This window comes from Bos javanicus, chromosome 28, assembly GCF_032452875.1.
Source record: "Bos javanicus breed banteng chromosome 28, ARS-OSU_banteng_1.0, whole genome shotgun sequence".
Lineage (NCBI taxonomy): Eukaryota > Metazoa > Chordata > Mammalia > Artiodactyla > Bovidae > Bos > Bos javanicus.
Window position 1 is genome coordinate 20,168,953 of NC_083895.1, and position 20,060 is coordinate 20,189,012.

Here is a 20,060-nt window from a genome sequence, read left to right on the forward strand (position 1 = left end):
CAATTAAGAAAAGAAAACTCCCTCCCAATTAGAAGCTTTGATTCCATGTTTGCTGTGATGAAGGAGGAGAGCTGTCAGATCCATTCGCTGGCATCAAGAAAGTAACAGGATGGGTATAGACCCAAAGGTGTCAGTGTAGACTAACTAAATGATCTATATTGAATATGAACGACTGGGTAGCTTTCTCCTGTCTTGATTATCAAAGAAAGGTGGTAAATGTACAACTTTAAGACCACTGGGTCAGAGTTATTCCAGTACTTTCTTCTCTCCAAAGTCCCAGACATGCCAATAACCTGAGCCCTTTTTCTTGATAGAAATGTTAATACCGAGACCTAAATGATGCCATTTGGGGCTCAAATTAATTTTATAATTAACTGATGTGAGCACCATTTTCCAGCTCACATTTGTGGAAACTTACGAAGAAAAGAGTAGGTTCTTTTGTTTCTCAAAAAAAAAAAAAACCTTTTGGGCCCTTGGAAAAGAAGTTGCTGATATGGCAGCTTGTACGGGTTCACTGATAGTTATGCCAACCAACTGCACTTTGCTTGGTTGGTGCTTCTAGAGCGTTTAGTGAAAGGAGCAGCACAGACACTGTGTATCTTGATTTCAGCAATGTTTGACAAGGTCTCTCATAATGAGCTTGTATTAACAGAAGTTGTGGCCCAGAAAGTAGAACAGCTGATGGACTGTTCTTTCAATGGCCAAGGAATGTTGAGTAGTGAGCTCACCAGGAGGGAGTCTCTCCTCTTAATGCTTCAAGGGAATATCATCTTAACATTTTTATAAAATATTCAGATGAAGCCTGGATTAGATACCCCAGCATGCTTAATACCATTGGGAAGAGTTATCCATTCATGATCGTGGTGGCAACCAGGCAAAGGGAAAAGAGGAGTCCCAGGGAGCATTATTATTAATAATTTGGGCCCTTGGGAGGTGTTTTCCAAATCTGCCTGCATATCAGAAACACCTGGGACCGTGTTGAAAAATATAAACACTCAAGGCATTGCGTCAGACCTGCTTAACTAGAATTTCAAGTGATAAAGTCCTGGCATTTGTATTTAAAAAAAAAAAAAGACTACCAAGGAGATTCAGAGGCAATCAGTCCAACTCCCAACTTTCAGAACCACTGTCTCAATGGTATTTAGTGAAAGTTTTTCCAGGGTCATAAACGGTCCCTACCTGGTAGTCTAGAGATCTTCATGGGCTTTTGAATTATGAGAAAATCCTTCCCTACACTCTGGTTCCATCCATCCTTGTCTCTTCCTCATGGGGCAGGGCAGGGGAGAGGAGGAGCACAGTACCTGGTAAAGAAAGCACAGGCTAATGTCAGCCAGATTTGGAGTCAAGCCTTGCTTCTGTGACCTACTGCCTGTGCAAGGGGGTCTATGCCTCCAATGCCTCATCTTAAATTGCAAGGATTTAGCGAGACACACATGTAAATTTCTGCCTGGTACATAGTTGTCAGTTAATGCCAGCTATTATTGTTAATAGATTGTTCAGCAAAGTCCTCAGTTCTGTTGATCTGAAGTCTGCACTTTTAGAAAAACATGCCTTTTTAAAATATTTATTTTTCTTTATTTATTTGGCTGTGCCAGGCCTTGGTTGCATCATGTAATATCTTTGATTTTCACTGCAGCATGTCAGATCTTTAGTTGCAGCATGTGAGATCTAGTTTCCCAAAAAGGAATCAAACCTGGGCTCCCTGGAATGGGAGCTTGGTCTAGCCACTGGACCACAAGGGAAGTCCCAGAACTGCCTTTTATGCAGCCCTGCCCAGAGAAGGGAAGAAGCCACCATGTATTGACCATCAACTGTGTGCTGGGCACAAGGTCTGTCTCGGATCTAATCTGATTTCCTTCCTTGTCTCCAAAACCCTCATTTTCGCACATGAGGAACTTGAGGCTCAGAGAGGTTAAATGACTTCCCCAAGTCACCCAGCTAGAAAGGGTCAGATACCAATAATTTGGCTAATAAACTTGCACTGAGGTTTCCCCATGGCACTTTTTTAATGGTTAATATAAGGAGTGGAGAAAGCGTTGCCCTTTAAAAAATCTAAAGAAAGACATTTTGAAACTGCGAGGGAGGGGGGAAGTCACACCACCTACATTCTCCATTATCTGAACACTCAGCAATTAGCCAGAGGAAAAGCCCTACAAACAGGTGGTTATTGCTCACTGGCTTTCCCTGTTTTTCACACACATGCACACACACACACACCCCCCACAAAGACCCCTGGCCACTTTATTTAAAATTACAATATCTCCCCCATACCACTCTTATTTCTTCCCTTGCTTAATTTTTCTTCTTATTCCTTAATCACTATCTCACATATTGTCATTTTGGTTATTTATGTTCTTTACTGGGACTCTTCCCCCCTAGAGGGTTAGCTCCTTGAGGGAAGGAATTTTTGTCTATTTTGTTTATTCCAACATACACATGCCTAGAACAGGGAGGCACACATTGACACTCTATAAATGTCTATGGCATGAATGAATGAAAATGAATGAAAATGAATGAAAATGAATAAAAAGTCTTAAAGTATCAATCATAAGAGTTGAAAGTAATTATAATCTTTTTAAATAGCTGCATTGTTCTGGTTTTCTTTTTTTTTATTGTCACCCTGATTATTTATTTATTTATTTAATTTTTTATTAATGTTTTTATTTTTTTAAATTTTATTTTATTTAACTTTACAATATTGTATTGGTTTTGCCATATATCAAAATGAATCTGCCACAGGTATACATGTGTTCCCCATCCTGAACCCTCCTCCCTCCTCCCTCCCCATACCATCCCTCTGGGTCATCCCAGTGCACCAGCCCCAAGCATCCAGTATCGTGCATCGAACCTGTACTGGCGACTCGTTTCATATACGATATTATACATATTTCAATGCCATTCTCCTGGCTTTCTGTTATAAATATGTATTATTTGTATAATAATAGTTTTCAAAAATGTTACTTCAATTGTCCAGGTTATTAATGATTTAAAGCTGAAGTGAGAACAAAGATAGGACTGGGGTTATCTTCTCGAGGCCAGATGTGATGGATATTTTCCACAGGCCCCTCAAATCCACACTCCATCCTTCCTCACTGTTCTATGCCCTGAGATGTTGACCTCTTTGAACTGCATCAACAGGCTCTGGACCTCTGGTTTCCAGCTGGGTAAAGAATGAGGCTGGGCTATTTGTCACCAGTCTCTCTGGTTGCTGCAGATGGACTGTGTCCCTCTACTTGGAGGCCCCAGTACATCAGGCACCTTCTCCTTACCCCTAATCTCTCTAGGTTCTATAACTGCTCCCACTCTTGTCTCCCTCAGGCCAAGGAATGTAACAGCTCACCATTTTGCATGACCTGAATGCATCGCTTCCTTTGCTGGATCATCTCAACTCTGCCCACACCTTTAAAATAGTGCCTTTATTAAATCTTCCTCAATTACCCAGTTAGGTATGCCACCAGTCCTTTATTGGATTTCTGACTGATAGAAAATGGGGATTGTGCTCACAGTTAGAAGAGCTGAATCCTAATACCAGTTTCACTACTGGTTTGCTCAAGGCTACCAACCACAGTTCCTTCATCTGAAAACTAAAAAAATTAGGGAAGACAACCTTCAACATTCTGTGATTCTTAAGCCCTTTGCATAGAGAACCAAGTAGTTACTTCCCCACTGGTTAGAAAGTGTTAACTTGATCCAGATTCTGAAAAGGACCAGTCTTCCAGGAACTTAGTCACAAGGGTTGTAGCTATACTGCTCATGATAAAGCCGAGCTCAGCAATTATAAAGCCAGAAAAATCCAGGCCCATCTTTGCCCTCACTACAGCTTAAAATCAGTAATTTCCTAGAAAATTGAGGCTACAATCTTTAAACTATTATTATACAAATAACACATATTTATAGTAGAAAAACAAGAATTTGCAGCTATATGAGGATATCAAGCCAGTCAATCCTAAAGAAAATCAATCCTGAATATTCATTGGAAGGACTAATGCTGAAGCTGAAGCTCCAATACTTTGGCCACCTGATGCAAAGAGCTGACTCATTGGAAAAGACCCTGATGTTGGGAAAGACTGATGGCAAAAGGAGAAGTGGATGGCAAAGGCTGAGATGGTTAGGTAGCATCACTGACTCAATGGACATGAATTTGAGCAAACTCTAGGGGATAGTGAAGGACAAAGGAGCTTGGTGTGCTGTAGTCCCTGGGGTCACAAAGAGACACAACTTAGCAGCTGAACAACAACAAAGAATTGATAATTACTTTCAACATTTGCAATTGACACCTTTCGAGATTTTTTCCTATTCATTCCTATTCCACAAATCCTATCCTATTCCAAATCATATCCTATTCCACAAATATTTACTGAATGCCAGTATATGCCTGGCTTCTAGGCATGTGCATAGTGTTGCATTATTGTGAAGTAGTTGTGTAGCCAAACCTGAGTTCTGGATGCTGCTTCGGTTCTCCTCTTTGCCTAAGTATAATATCTGAAGAACTATGTAATTCCTGTTTTTCGGGCAGTGGGTACACATGACACTTAAGTTCCCAGAAGGGTGAATTTCTTTTTGTCTTGGTCTGGTAGGACCAAGTTGAACCTTCCTGCCATTTGACTTAGCTTCCTTGTCTTAGACACAGCTTTTGCCAGAAAGCTTTCTCTATCACCAAACCAAAATTGTCGACAATAAAAACAAATGAGGAATAAAAAGACCCTTCCAGGAAGTGGGAATTATTTATCCAAATAACACTGGAGGTTTTGAAGTAGTATCTTTGAAAGTCAGAGTAGCTTCAAGGTAGTGAAAGCCTTCATCTAGTGTGACTAGAAAAGTAAACCTGCCCAAGCTGAAGAAGCCACACACACACTAGCTATGGACAGAAGTAGGATAGGGCTCTCTAACTCCTGTCTTCACTTCATCTCATCTTCACCAGTGAAGGACAGTTTTGTTTTATTTTGAAAAACACTACAACAACGTTATACTCTGAGAAGCAATAAGGTTAGCAAAAAGTGCATTTGTCTTTCTTATTGACAGTCTATTAATCTTTTGAAGACTATCAAAGACCTAGGCTTACTTTAATGAGAGCAGAAAAGAGCTAGCATGGTCCCACAAGGATGAAATCAGGACTGATCATCACTTCATTTCGACCATTCAAGGCTTCTCAGAGGGCAAATATAGTCACTGCTGGAAAGGTGTCTGTAACATAATAATGGTTCGTGAAATTTTGTTAATAAATTAATGAGTGAATAAATTATTCTTAGTTCAGTTCAGTTTAGTCATTCAGTCGTGTCCGACTCTTTGCGACCCCATGAACCGCAGCATGCCAGGCCTCCCTGTCCATTACTAACTCCTGGAGTTTACACAAACTCATGCCCATTGAGTCGGTGATGCCATCCAACCATCTCATCCTCTGTCGTCCCTTTCTCCTCCTGCCCTCAATCCTACCCAGCATCAGGGTCTTTTCCAATGAGTAAACTCTTCGCATGAGGTGGTCAAAGTATTGGAGTTTCAGCCTCAGCATCAGTCCTTCCAATGAACACCCAGGACTGATCTCCTTTAGGATGGACTGGTTGGATCTCCTTGCAGTCCAAGGGACTCTCAAGAGTCTTCTCCAATACCACAGTTCAAAAACATCAATTCTTCGGCGCTCGGCTTTCTTTACAACTTTCACATCCATACATGACTACTGGAAAAACCATAGCCTTGACTAGAGGGACCTTTGTTGGAAAGTAATTTCTCTGCTTTTTAATACGCTGTCTAGGTTGGTCATAACTTTCCTCCTAAGGAGTAAGTGTCTTTTAATTTCATGGCTGCAATCACCATCTGCAGTATTTTGGAGCCCCAAAAAATAAAGTCTGACACTGTTTCCACTGTTTCCCCATCTATTTCCCATGAAGTGATGGGACCGGATGCCATGATCTTTGTTTTCTGAATGTTGAGGTTTAAGTCAATTTTTTCACTCTCCTCTTTCACTTTCATCAAGAGGCTCTTTAGTTCTTCACTTTCTGCCATAAGGGTGGTGTCATCTGCATATCTGAGGTTATTGATATTTCTCCCAGCAATCTTGATTCCAGCTTGTGCTTCTTCCAGCCCAGCGTTTCTCATGATGTACTCTGCATGTAAGTTAAATAGGCAGGGTGACAATATACAGCCTTGACATACTCCTTTCCCTATTTGGAATCAGTCTGTTGTTCCATGTCCAGTTCTAACTGTTGCTTCCTGACCTGCATACAGATTTCTCAAGAGGCAGGTCAGGTGGTCTGGTATTCCCATCTCTTTCAGAATTTTCCACAGCTGATTGTGATCCACACAGTCAAAGGCTTTGGCATAGTCAATAAAGCAGAAATAGATATTTTTTTGGAACTGTCTTGCATTTTTGATGATCCAGCATATGTTGGCAATTTGATCTCTGGTTCCTCTGCCTTTTCTAAACCCAGCTTGAACATCTGGAAGTTCATGGTTCATGTACTGTTGAAGCCTGGCTTGGAGAATTTTGAGCATTACTAGCATGTGAGATAAGTGCAATTGTGTGGTAGTTTGAGCATTCTTTGGGACTGAAATAAAAACTAACCTTTTCCAGTCCTGTGGCCACTGTTGAGTTTTCCAAATTTGCTGACATATTGAGTGCAGCACTTTCACAGCATCATCTTTTAGGCTTTGAAATAGTTCAGCTGGAATTCCATTACCTCCATGAGCTTTGTTTGTAGTGATGCTTCCTAAGGCCCACTTGACTTCACATTCCAGGATGTCTGGCTCTAGGTGAGAGATCACACCATTGTGATTATCTCTGGGTCATGAAGATCTTTTTTGTACAGTTCTTCTGTGTATTCTTGCCACCTCTTCTTAATATCTTCTGCTTCTCTTAGGTCCATACCTTTTCTGTCCTTTATTGAGCCCATCTTTGCATGACATGTTCCCTTGTTATCTCTAATTTTCTTGAAGAGATCTCTAGTCTTTCCTATTCTGTTGTTTTCCTCTATTTCTTTGCATTGATTGCTGAGGAAGGCTTTTTTATCTCTCCTTGCTATTCTTTGGAACTCTGCATTCAGATGGTATATCTTTCTTTTTCTCCTTTGTTTTTTGTTTCTCTTCTTTTCACAGCTATTTGTAAGGCCTCCTCAGATAGCCGTTTTGTTTTTTTGCATTTTTTTTTCTTGGGGATGGTCTTGCTCCCTGTATCCTATACAATGTTATGAACCTCCATCCATAGTTCATTAGGCACTCTATCAAATCTAGTCCCTTAAACCTATTTCTCACTTCCACTGTATAATCATAAGGGATTTGATTTAGGTCATACCTGAATCACCTAGTGGTTTTCCCCACTTTCTTCAACTTAAGTCTGGATTTGGCAATAAGGAGTTCATGATCCGAGCCACAGTCAGCTCCCGATCTTGTTTTTGCTGACTGTATAGAGCTTCTTCACCTTTGGCTGCAAAGAATATAATCAATCTGGTTTTGGTGTTGACCATCTGGTGATGTCCATGTACAGAGTCTTGTCTTATGTTGTTGGAAGAGGGTGTTTGCTATGACCAGTGTGTTCTCTTGACAAAACTCTATTAGTCTTTGCCCTGCTTCATTCTGTACTCCAAGGCAAAATTTGCCTGTTACTCTAGGTATTTCTTGACTTCCTACTTTTGTATTACAATCTCCTATAATGAAAAGGACATCTTTTTTGGGTGTTAGTTCTAAAAGGTCTTGTAGGTCTTCATAGAACTGTTCAACTTCAGCTTCTTCAGCATTCCTGGTCAGGGCATAGACTTGGATTACTGTGATATTGAACGGTTTGCCTTGGAAATGAACACAGGTCATTCTGTTGTTTTTGAGATTGCATCTAAGTACTGCATTTCGGACTCTCTTGTTGACTATGATGGCTACTCCATTTCTTCTAAGGGATTCCTGCCCACAGTAGTAGATGAAATGGTCATCTGAGTTAAATTCCCCCATTCTAGTTCATTTTAGTTTGCTGATTCCTAGAATGTCAACGTTCACTCTTGCCATCTCCTGTTTGACCACTTCCAATTTGCCTTGATTCATGGACCTGACATTCCAGGTTCCTATGCAATATTTCTCCTTATAGCATTGGACCCTGCTTCTATCACCAGTCACATCCACAGCTGGGTGCTGTTTTTGCTTTGGCTCCATCCCTTCATTCTTTCTGGAGTTATTTCTCCACTGATCTCCAGTAGCATATTGGGCACCTACCAACCTGGGGAGTTCATCTTTCAGTGTCCTATCTTTTTTCTTTTTCATACTGTTCATGGGGTTTTCAAAGCAAGAATAGTGAAGTGGTTTGCCATTCCCTTTTCCAGTGGACCACATTTGGTCAGACCTCTCCAGCATGACCTGTCCTTCTAGGGTGGCCCCACATGGCATGGCTTAATTTTATTGAGTTAGACAAGGCTGTGGTCCATGTGATCAGATTGGTTAGTTGTCTGTGATTATGGTTTCTGTCTTCCCTCTGACGCCCTCTCTCAGCGCCTACCCTCTCACTTGGGTTTCTCTTACCTCTCTTCACGGCTGCTCCAGCAAAGCACAGCTGCTGCTCCTGACCTTGGACGTGGGGTAGCTCCTCTGGGCAGATCCTGCACCACACAGCTGCTGCTCCTGCACCACGCAGCCATATTTTAACATCTAGTATTTAACAATATTTGACATTTATCAACAATGTTTTGAATTTATGGGGTATAAACAGAATGGGAAAGAAACAGGAGAAGGTGAAGGAGAAGGAGAGTCCTGGAGTACAAGTCGGACTTCACAGAACACAGGACAACTTGCTCGGTCTTGTGCCAGACTCACCTGTAAAGTGGGATGACGGTAACTCCCCATACGTCTGTTGTGAGTTTTATTTATTTACTTATTTTGGCTGTGCTGGGCCTTTGTTGCAACATGTGAGACCTTTAGTTCCATCCTGTGGGATCTAGTTTCCTGAAAAGGTATCAGACCAGGGCCCCCTGCATTGGGAGCATGAAATCTTAGCCACTGGACAACAAGGTAAGTGTTGTGAGTTTTAAATGAGTTAATTATGTAAAATGCTTATAACAGGACCTGGCACATGGTAAATTATCAATAAACATTAGCTATTACCCACCACTCCTCCCCCTTCTCCTCCTCCTTCTCTCCATACACTCAAGGAAATTTCCTGATCTGCCCCCTAGAAATTTTGTCCTCCTGCTGGTAATCTACTGTGTCTGTGGACTCTTCTACATATTACAGGATATACTGATGGTGTTTCACAATATGTACATTACAGACATTTGAAAATTTTAAATAAACTTGATACTGAAATAAGCTTCACTTGACAATGATCCCATCTCAGACATTCCTCTCAGGCCAAATATTGTCACTGAGCAAAGAGAACAGTGAAGCAACATGGCCACAGTCAATCTGGTGACTGAAGAGGTTTAGGTTCTTACTCTCATTCATTCAACAGATATTTATTAAATGGCAGGAACACCAGAAAGGAACTAGACATTGATCTTGTGTTAAAGAAGCTTCCATCAGAGGATAGTAAAAAATCAGACAGAGATTGTCAATATGGGTAGAAAATGATGTGGGCCACAGAGAAGCACAGCTAGATTGCTATGGACCTCTAGTGTCAGGAGAGGCTGGCTTCTGTTGGGGACTCAAGAAAAGAGAGTGCCATTCACACAGATACATGTCACCAATGCCTGCCGTGCGTAGTGACTCAAACCATCCTAAAACAGTTACCTTGAGCATAAGGATCTGATCTTTGCCTAGGCAGTTTTGCTCTCTAGAATTGTAGTGCAGGCCAAGTATGTCATGCCATATACCTTTATACCAGCCATCCTACCACCAGCACCACAAATCTCCCAGCCACTGCAGAATGCATCCAGAACTGGATCTTGAATGTTCCCATTGCATGCCCCTTGTTCTTCAGGGTCCATGGGTGGCAGCAGGCCAGTCCTCAAAGGAGAGCTCACCAACAGCATGGGCATCACAAATTTGACACAAGGGACCTCTGAAGTCATGAATGTGTTCTGCCTGTGTTTAAAACTGTGGCCCTTGGCATTGTGGATACTCAGTCAATGGTAGTAATCAGTCAGTGGCTTTAACCAGCTCAATTAAAACAAAACCTCAATAACTGACTAGGCAACTGCAAAGGTTAATGAAGCTTCACTTTGGTCAACACATTGAAACTTCTATGAATGGCATCAGCTAGAATTGTGCTGAGTGTAATCTGTTCACCAAAACTTGGAGGGCCTGACTAAGAAAGCCACAGGGCTTTAACAGCTTGACTTACCAGGCAAAAGAACAAACAGTTTTAGATAAAACATACTGCAAAGAAATAATGAAATTTGTTTCAGGTTTTAAGCATGCCAATTGCAAAGATGTATATATGTGGTTTTGTGCACATCTTTCCAAGTTGCATCTTTGTCAATGTAATATCATCTTACATTGGTAAATGATTGTGTGATTTGGGTAACACTTTAGTCTCTTACAAGATGATATTCTGGAAAGGTCAGCACTGTGCCAACTCACTCACAACCTCTTCTGAGGGGATCCACCCTGCCCACACTTCCTGCCAAAGGGGCAGGCCCAGGAAGCCATGCTTAATACTCAGAGCCCTACCTCCTCTGTCCACAAATGATTGGCTGTAGCTTAGGCACCAGTACACAAACCACAGACTGGTCAGGGAGTTCTAGTTTGCCCTTGAAGATGGGACCAATCAGATTCTCTCTTAGGGCCCTGAGCATGAAGAAAAATAGCCATCATTTAATGCTAGGACCAGATGAAGTGGATATATAGCATGTTACTTAATCATAGAAATCAAAGATCCATGAACTCCTGCTGCTGAAGGCCTGGGAGCCTTCTTGAATCTAGAGTCAACTTTGAGCTCCAGGCTCTTTGAGGCCAACATTTAATACAGTTCTGGTTCTTGGATTTCCACATTCCTTCATCATCTTAAAATAAAGTGATGTAATACAATATGCTAAAGCCCTTCATCTTGAGTTGGCTTAAATGGCTATCTGTTCTTGCAAGTAAAATAGCCAAACCAAAACCAATGGGAAATTAAAACTGGGTCCCAAATGAATGCTCAGGCCACAAGGCCTTCTAAAGAAATCTCAAGAAGAAAGGCAAACTGACAATGTCTTAGCCATTACTGGGAAGGCAATAGAAACCAAAAAAAGAAAAAAGGGAACTGAAAGCCTTTAAAGACGATTTGGAAAGTTTGTGTGTGTATGCCACCTTAATGTGTATGCAGTGACTTGTAGAAGCAGCACCATGAATGGAGAAGACATAGTCTTACTGAGTTCTCTCTCATGAGCGAAACCAACCAAACTTAAAATAGATGATGAATGACTGCTGGTTATGAGACATGCTAAATGCACAGGAATCACAAATGATTGAAGCCAATTCACAAGAAAAACAGGACAATAATATTTGATGCAGCCTCAAAAGCAGGTGCTTGGTTTAGGGTGTGTCTATATGGCCCTCGTTTTTGTTTCCACTCAACTTTGGAAACTAAATGACACTGCTGTCTATTTTAAAATTGAAATGTATTGGTTCATATAGACTGTGTCTAAATAAAAGGCAGTTTCCACATAGCTCCTCAGTGGTAGCATTTCTTGTCCAAAGATATTTCATGGTTTGGGATTCAATATAATTTAGCCACTGTCTAAATATTCCAATTGATTTAGAAAGTGAATTATTATCATTTTTTATCTATGAAGATATTCCACTAGTTAAAAAAATAAACTACTTGTGAACTGAAGTTTTCACTACTTGAACGTGCTTTTCTATACCTGTATTAAATAAATTGTGTCTTCTTTCCTGGGGGAAGCAATGTGGGGAAGTAGCTAACTGATGGACTTTGGAAACAGATCAGCCTGAGTTCAAATCCAGGTTCAGTGATTTTCTTTTTTTTTTCTTTTTTCCTAGTCTTGTGACCTTGGGCAAGTTAGTCCTGCAGTTTCTTTATCTGTCAGATAAGTATGATGATAATAATAGTACAAACTTTACAGGATGTACAAATTAAATGAATTAAGATAGATAAAGTGCTTAAACCCATGCCTGGTAGTTTATTTTCTATAAATAATCTAAAAATGTTTACTACTATTATGTGTCCAACTTTCACCAAACTCAGAAAATAAGTCATTGAGTGCATGCAAATATTGTCCTAGGAATGTACTTTTGTAATCTTGTTTAAAATTCACAATTGGAGGGTAGAAATTACTATCCCAATTTTATAGAAGTAGAATAAACCTCATTCACTGATTTGCTAAAGGTTGCCTGGTAATATATGGTAGAGCCAGTATCTGTGAATTTACATGTTAATCCAATCCACATGTTTTTTTTATTGAGTACTGGTTACACACTGGGAACTTCCTAGGTGGCACTGGTGGTTAAAAAAAAAAAAAAAAAAAAAACCTGCCTGGCAATGAAGGAGACAGAAGAGACCTGGGTTCAATTCCTAGGTTGGGAAGATCCCCTGGAGGAGGAAATGGCAACCCACTCCAGTATTCTTGCCTGGAGAATCTCATGGACAGAGGAGCCTGGCTGGGGTACAGTCCATAGGGTCACAAAGAGTCGGGACATGACTGAAGCAAACCCCTTGCCTGGGTGCTGAAATATAGACAGGCATCAAGCAGACATAAATCCTTGCCTTCATGGAGCTAACCTTCAGTTAGAGGAGACAATCAAAAATGGGAAGAGGGGAGGAAGCAGGACTGTGTGTTTGTTGCAGGGTGGATGCAGTTCAGAATGCAGTTGTGGATATAACAGATAACCAGGGAAGGTCTCACTGAAGAGAGGATGTTTGAGGAAAGGCCTAAGAGAAGAAAGGAAACCATGGAGTAGCTAAAGGGGAAGCTTCTGGGCAGCATAAAGAGTATGTGCAAAGTCTCTGAGGCAGGAGTGTGCCTGGTATGTTCCAGGAACAGCAAAAGGTGACTGAAAGAGGAAAAAAAGAGGAAACAACAGGCAATGTATCTGCCTGCTAAAGCAGGAGATGCAGGGGACACGGGTTTGATCCCTAGGTTAGGAAGATCCCCTGGAGAAGGGAATAGCAACCCACTCCAGTATTCTTGCCTGGAAAATCCCATGGACAGAGGAGCCTGGCAGGCTACAGTCCAGGGGCCCACAAAGAGTTGGACATCACTGAGAGCAAAAGCAATGATAGGAGATGAGGTAGAAGCGGGGAGGGCTTGACTGATATTGATATTTGCTTAAGAGACCCCCTCATCTCAACCATGTTTATATTAACTAGGGTTTTGCCTCCACAAAGGCAGCATATATTAAGGGGCCACTGATGGAAGAGTCCCCCCTTAGGAAAGGACATCTCCATCCTGTAGAGAGGAAAACCCAGGCCTTGTGTTAGTAGTCAGGTAGTTCGTCAGAACTGAAACTACATAACCAGCATGCCCCCGCCCAATCCCTCCACTGGCTGGAAGCAACCATGACGATGGTGCTCAGAGCCCTTGCAGAGGTGTGCTGTGGTCTCTCTGAGCTCATCACAGCACCTTCCTATGCAAGAGTTTCAATTCAAGGTCATTTTTGGTTCCTTTTCAGTAGCAGACTCAACCAGATCTATTCATGTATAGGAACAGTGCAAACACATTAATAGCCAGACCCCAGTGGGAGTTTTATTTTCCATTTCCTCCTCCCCCATATTTATTTGTTTCTTCATCTCCTCTGTGCAGTAAAGGTGACCTTGCATGACATTTTCAGATGAAACTTACAAAGGTAGGGGGAGAATGGGAGGATGTTACCCTGTGTTGGAACTACTTCTTCCCCAAACCCTTTCAGGCTCTGGAGTTGAGCTGCCTGGGTTCAAATCTGTATCACCACTCTGAAAGCTTAGCCAAAATATTCAAACTCAAAGAACCTTAGTTTCCCTATATTTAAATTGGGGGTGATGATGATAGCTGCTTAGTTAGGCTTATAGTGGGAATTAAATAAAATCATTTAATGCTATTTTAGAATTTAGTTATAATAGGAGGCTTGCCTCCCATTCCTGGAATGTTTTTCATTGCAACGAGAAGGATTTTTCAGGACACTAAGAGGCAGGTGTCCAAATGGATGTGGTTGTCTCTGCAGTTTCACTCAAAGCGTGAATCACATATTTGCCACATGCTTCCATCTCTCTGATGAAACTTCTATTCTTCCCCGACTGGTGGTTCCAGCCCCCCTAAGCCGATAAGCCTCTTGAGTTCTTAGAAGCAGACAGAGGTAGGCATAGCCCTCTCTGTGGTCTAGGCGAGTAACTGGTCCACTGCTTCCAATGGGCAAGGTGGTCTAACTACTTACTACCTCCCCTGGGGCCAACTCTGAGCTTTTCTTACCTTATACAGGGCACTAAGGGAAATTTTTGCAAATTCTCCCATAGAAAATTAAACAACATAGAAGAGTCCTTCAAGGGAAAGCAAGAAGGTTTTGGCAAGAGAATCTTCGGGGATAAAGTTCTTCCTCCTACAGTATAATTTGAGTGAGTGAATGAAGTCACTCAGTCGTGTCTGACTCTTTGCGACCCCGTGGACTGTAGCCCACCAGGCTCCTCCGTCCATGGGATTTTCCAGGCAAGAATACTGGAGTGGGTTGCCATTCCTTCTCCAACAGTATAATTTATCTTTGGGGAAAAAGGCACACAGAATTTGGTGGATATTATTTAATGGTCACAGCTTATTAGCCCTATGTGTTCCTACAAAAAGGAAAAAAATAACTACTTAGTTATGTCAGAAAATCTTCCACACTGATATTATAGCAAACAGTAAATATTACTACTGGCCTTTAGTATATATCAGAGGGTAAATGACCTGTTAGCTACAGTGCTTTATAGGAATGGCCAAAGCAATCATCTTAGGATCAATATAATTAAAAAAAATGTGTCCTAGAATGCTTCTGTAGCTCAATGATTTAAACAAACAGAATAACATTTTCTTATTGGCTTAGATGACAAGTTTTGAATTAACTTAATATGGTTCCTGACTAAGCTTCAATAGACAGACTCCCTTTAGAGAACAATTTTAAGTTGCTTGGAACTATCATCCCACTGGCTTAGTATCAAATTGTTAAATGATATTGACACAAATCCCTGAATGCAATTAATAAAAAGCCATAGGAAGGATTTTATACAAGTAAGAAGCTTGGAGCTACATGGATAATTACCCCTAACTTATCTCAGTTTTGAATTCAGATTGAGATATGCCAGAATTTTTTGAAGAATACACCACAGACCAAAAGAGCCAGTTTAAAGATAGAAACCCACAAGTTCTACTCTTCATTCTATCCCCAAAGACATGTCCACCAAAAGATGAACCTGGAGGAATCAGTCTCCCTGACTTAAGACTATACTACAAGTATAGTCTTATAGTCTTGTATCTTATAGTGTATACTACAAGTATATACTATACTACAAAGCTACAGTCATCAAAACAGTATGATACTGGCAAAAAAATAGAAGTTAGATCAATGGAACAGGATTAAAAACCCAAAAGTAAGACCATGCACCTATGGTCAATTAATCTATGACAAAGGAGGAAACGTTACACAATGTTGGAAAGACGGTCTCTTCAACAAGTGATGCTGGGAAAAACTGGACAGTCTAATATCGTCACTAGATCATTCTTTAACTCCACACATAAAAATATGCTCAAAATGGATTAAAGACCTAAATGTGAGACCAGACACTGTAAAACTCCTAGAGGAAAACATAAGCAAAACACTCCCTGGCATAAGTCACAGCAATATCTTTCTTGATCCATCTCCCAGAATAAAGGGCATAAAAACAAAAACAAACAAATGGGACCAACTTAAACTCAAAAGCTTTTGCACAGCAAAGGAAACAATAAACAAAATGAAAAGACAATCCACAGATTAGGAGAAAATATTTGTAAATAATGTGACCAATAAGAGATTAGTCTCCAAAATTTACAAACAGCTTATGATGTTTAACAGCATCAAAACAAACAACCCACTCAAAAAATGGGCAGGAGACCTAAATAGACATTTCTTCAAAGAGACAAACAGATGGCTAATAAGCACATGAAATTATGTTCAACATTGCTAATTACTAGAGAAATGCAAACCAAAACTATAATGTGATATCACCTCACACCAGCCAGAATGGCTATCACCGAAAAATTCACAAACAATAAATGCTGGCAAGGTGTGGAGAGGCTGTAATTGTGACCTGTAAATTTACACTGTAAACTGGTACAGCCACTATGTAGAACAGTACAGAGTTTCCTTAAAAACTAAAAATAGAGCTACTGTATGACCCTGCAATCCCACTCTTGGGCATATATCCAGAGAAAAACATAATCTGAAAGGATACATGGATCCCAATGTTCATTGCAGCACAGTTTACAATACCCAAGACATGGAAGCAACCTAAATGTCCATCAGCAGAGGAATAAAGAAGATGTGGTACATATATACAATGGAATATTACTCAATCATTAAAAAGAATGAAATAATGCCACTTGCAACAATATGGATGGATCTAGAGAGTGCTGAACTGAGTGAAGTAAGTCAGAGAAGAAGAAATATCATATGACATCGCTTATATGTGGAATCTAAAAAGAAATGATATAGTTGAACTTACTTATAAAACAGAGACTCACAGGCTTAGAGAACAAACTTATGGTTGCCAGGGGAAAGGATAGTTAGGGATTTGGGGATGGACATGTACATACTGATACATTTAAAATGGATAACCAACAAGGACCTACTATGTAGCACATGAAACTCTGCTCAATGTTATGTGGCAGCCTGGAGGAGAGAGGGGTTTGAGGGGACAATGGATCTACCTGTATGTATGGCTGAGTCCCTTCACTGTTCACCGGAAAATTTCACAATGTTGTTAATAGGCTATACTCCAGTAAAAAATAAAAGTTCAATAAAATAAAATATTGAAAAAAAGAATGTATCACAGACCAAAGGAGCCTGGTTTAAAGACAGAAACCCAACAATTCCACTCCTTGTTCTGTACCCAAAGACATGTCCACCAAAAGACATGTGCATGAATATTCATAGCAGCTTTATTCATAATAGTCTAAAGTTGAAAACAACTGAATATCAGACAATGGTAGAATGGATCAATTGTAACATATATATACACACATATATATATTATATGTGTATATACATATATACACACACATATATGTATTCAATGAAATACTACTCAACAATTAAACATATAATTTAAAAATATATATTTTATTTATTCTTTATTTGATTATACCAGGTCTTAGTTGTGGCATGTGGGATCTAATTCACAGACCAGGGATCAAACCCGGGCCCCCTGCAATGGACCACAATCTTAGCCACTAGACCACCAAGGAAGTCATTACAGATTAAAATATATATATATATATATATATATATATATATATACACACATATATATCTATATATCTATATACACATATATATATGTATATATATATATATATATACTGCTACACACAGTAACATGATTGAATACCAAAACATGTTGAGAAAAAGAAGCCAGACAAAAACATACCAACTGTATGATTTCCCTGACATAAAATTTTGAAGCAGACAAAACTAATCTTTGATGATATAAATTAGAAGAGTGATTAACCTGGCCAAGTTGGGGAAGGGGAAGAAGGGGGGTTATAGATTCAGAAGGGTACAAAGGAGCCTACTGGATGCTGGGATATTCTGGATCTTCATCTGGGTGGTGGTTCCATGAGTGTATACTTATGAAAATCTCACCATCTGCACATGTAGTATTTGTGCAGTTTACTCTGTGTAAGTTATATCTCAGTTTAAAAAAGAAAAAAGAAACAAAATTAAAAAGAGCCAAACAGGATCTGTATTATCTTGGTGGCTTTTGTAAGACTCTGAGATCACAAGCTCAAGACCATGACCTTGTGGAAGAGAACATGCGAATCACATGCAGACAGATTTATCCCAGTATACTACTTTATATTCATTCATCATGAACCAGCACTGAGACCTCTGCATTAGGGGCAGCGCGCTAGCTGCTGGTAATGCAGCAGGGAACGAGACTATTGTGCTTCCACTCTGTGAGAGGAGACAACACTCAGAAAGAAACTATACACAGAATTCTATAATTTTGAAATGTGACAGACTATAAGAAGAAAACCATAGAAGAGCTCTTCTATGAGAAAGATAAGAAGTGGGCCTGATTTTGTTCCATTGGAAAAGCTTCCTAGAGGAAATTACATACGAACAAAGATGTGAAAGTTGAGTAGAAGTCAGAAGAATGGGGGTGAGGGGAGGGAAGGGGAGAGGGACAGGGAGGACAGAGAAGAGGAGGGGAGGGGAGGAGGGATGAAGGAAAGATGGACAAAGGCCTTGAATTCAGGGATCCAAGATTCTGGGAGACTTCTAGCGAGGCTAAAGTGTAATAAGCTGGGGGGAGAAGATGGAAATTAAGTTGATGGGGGAGGGGTAGACTGGGGCCAGGATGTGGAGTGCTTTCCAGGCTAAGATTAGGATTTAGATCAGATGACAAGTATAATTTAAAGAATCAATGAGTTTTAAGGATTTAAAATAAATTTTGATTTGCACTTTGATCACTGGTTTCTAAGAAGAGTATAAACTAAAAAGAAATAAGAATAGAGTCAAAAGAACCAGGTAAAACTATTGAAATAACCTAGGAAATAGAGGACAACTTGAATTGGAACAGTGGCAATGGAAGTGGAGAGAGGTATCAATAGATGGAAATGAACCAGTTTTTCCAAACTTACTTATCTTCTGGTCTTCTGGTGACCTTTCTCTCTTCTAAAACACACACACACACACACACTCATAGTAGACTCTTAACACTCACCCACTAGATCCTGACTGTGAAGGTACTGCAATAATGGTGATGAAGACACAGTACGCAGAACTTAAGAATTCCAATGTATAACTTACCTCGAGAAAAGGAAATCAGGAGTAAATGCTAACGTTTACTCAGCATCACCTATGTGCCAGGCATTGTGCTAGGTACTTTCATATATGTTGGCTTGTATACTGCAATGGAATATTTGTATTCCCCCAAAATTCATAATCTCCAATGTGATGGTATTAGGTGATGGGGCCTCTGGGAGGTGATTGGGTCATGAAAGTGGAGTTATGAATGGGATTAGTTCCTTTATACAAGAGACCCTCCACCATGTTGAGAGCACAGCAAGAAGATGGTTGTCTATGAACTAGGAAGCAGATTCTCAACCAGCCTATAGGACTGTGCATATAAATTTATGTTGTTTATAAGCCACTCACTCAGTCTAAGATACTTTTGTTATAGCGGCCTGAACAGACTAAGGTATAGCCTGAACTGGGTATTATTATTACTCCTATTTTAATAGGCAAGAAAACTGCACTGTGAAGAAGTCAAATAACTATCTTATTGCAGTCTCACAGCTGTTTTAAATGGCAGAGATGATAGGATTTGATAGGATATGATTCCAGAAACCATGTTATTTCCACTATACTCAGCAGATGACCCTTTTATCAAAAATGTATGTCATTTTAATGACATCAGGAAAACTAATCCAAAGAAATGACTCCCTAATGGTGAAATTTTGGACTTTAAAACACCTGGATGAAGACATCAGTCTTCAGAGCCTCTGGGAACACAGCACTCACTATAGGCAACCCCTTCTGGTCTGACTGTGACGAGTCCCAAGCCCAGCTCTCTGCACAAGATCATATGCACCAGTGACATCTGAGAGCAACCACAAAGGGGTGGAGGTGCCCCACAGCCTCCAAAAGCAGTGACAGCAAAGCTGAGTTCAGCTCAACTTTGCATGGGCAGATACAGCCTTGAATAACTCCAAGGTATCTTACATTGAGTTTCACTACAAGTCAGATCTGATTTAGCTCCTGCCTCCAGAAACAACACCAGACTGTGGCAAGGGAAAGAGAAAGGGTGTGAGAGGCTCACCAATCCTGCTTTGATGGTGACTTTGCCCAATCACCAGGAACAAATTTCTTTGGGGCAGCCATGTGATCAGAGAGCCTGGGGGAAAGGGCTGTAGGACCTTGGATTTGATCAGAGGAGCAGAGCTGCTGTGAGTGATGCAGAAATAAAGATTTGTTATAAAGATTACACTTTGCACAGCTGTGGGAGC

At 40.4% G+C, this 20,060-nt stretch overlaps 1 long non-coding RNA gene across 1 annotated transcript in view; it reads right to left on the reverse strand.

The window, feature by feature from the left end:
• LOC133240390 (uncharacterized) overlaps nucleotides 1–17,301 on the reverse strand; it is a 42,842-nt gene extending 25,541 nt beyond the window's left edge. The window contains exons 1-4 of the long non-coding RNA XR_009734215.1: nucleotides 8,785–17,301; nucleotides 8,494–8,619; nucleotides 5,063–5,184; nucleotides 1,180–1,301 (exon numbers count right to left, since the gene is read on the reverse strand). This is a non-coding gene — a long non-coding RNA (uncharacterized LOC133240390). The remainder of the gene's footprint in view (nucleotides 1–1,179; nucleotides 1,302–5,062; nucleotides 5,185–8,493; nucleotides 8,620–8,784) is intronic.
• Between the last annotated feature and the right edge of the window lie 2,759 nt (nucleotides 17,302–20,060).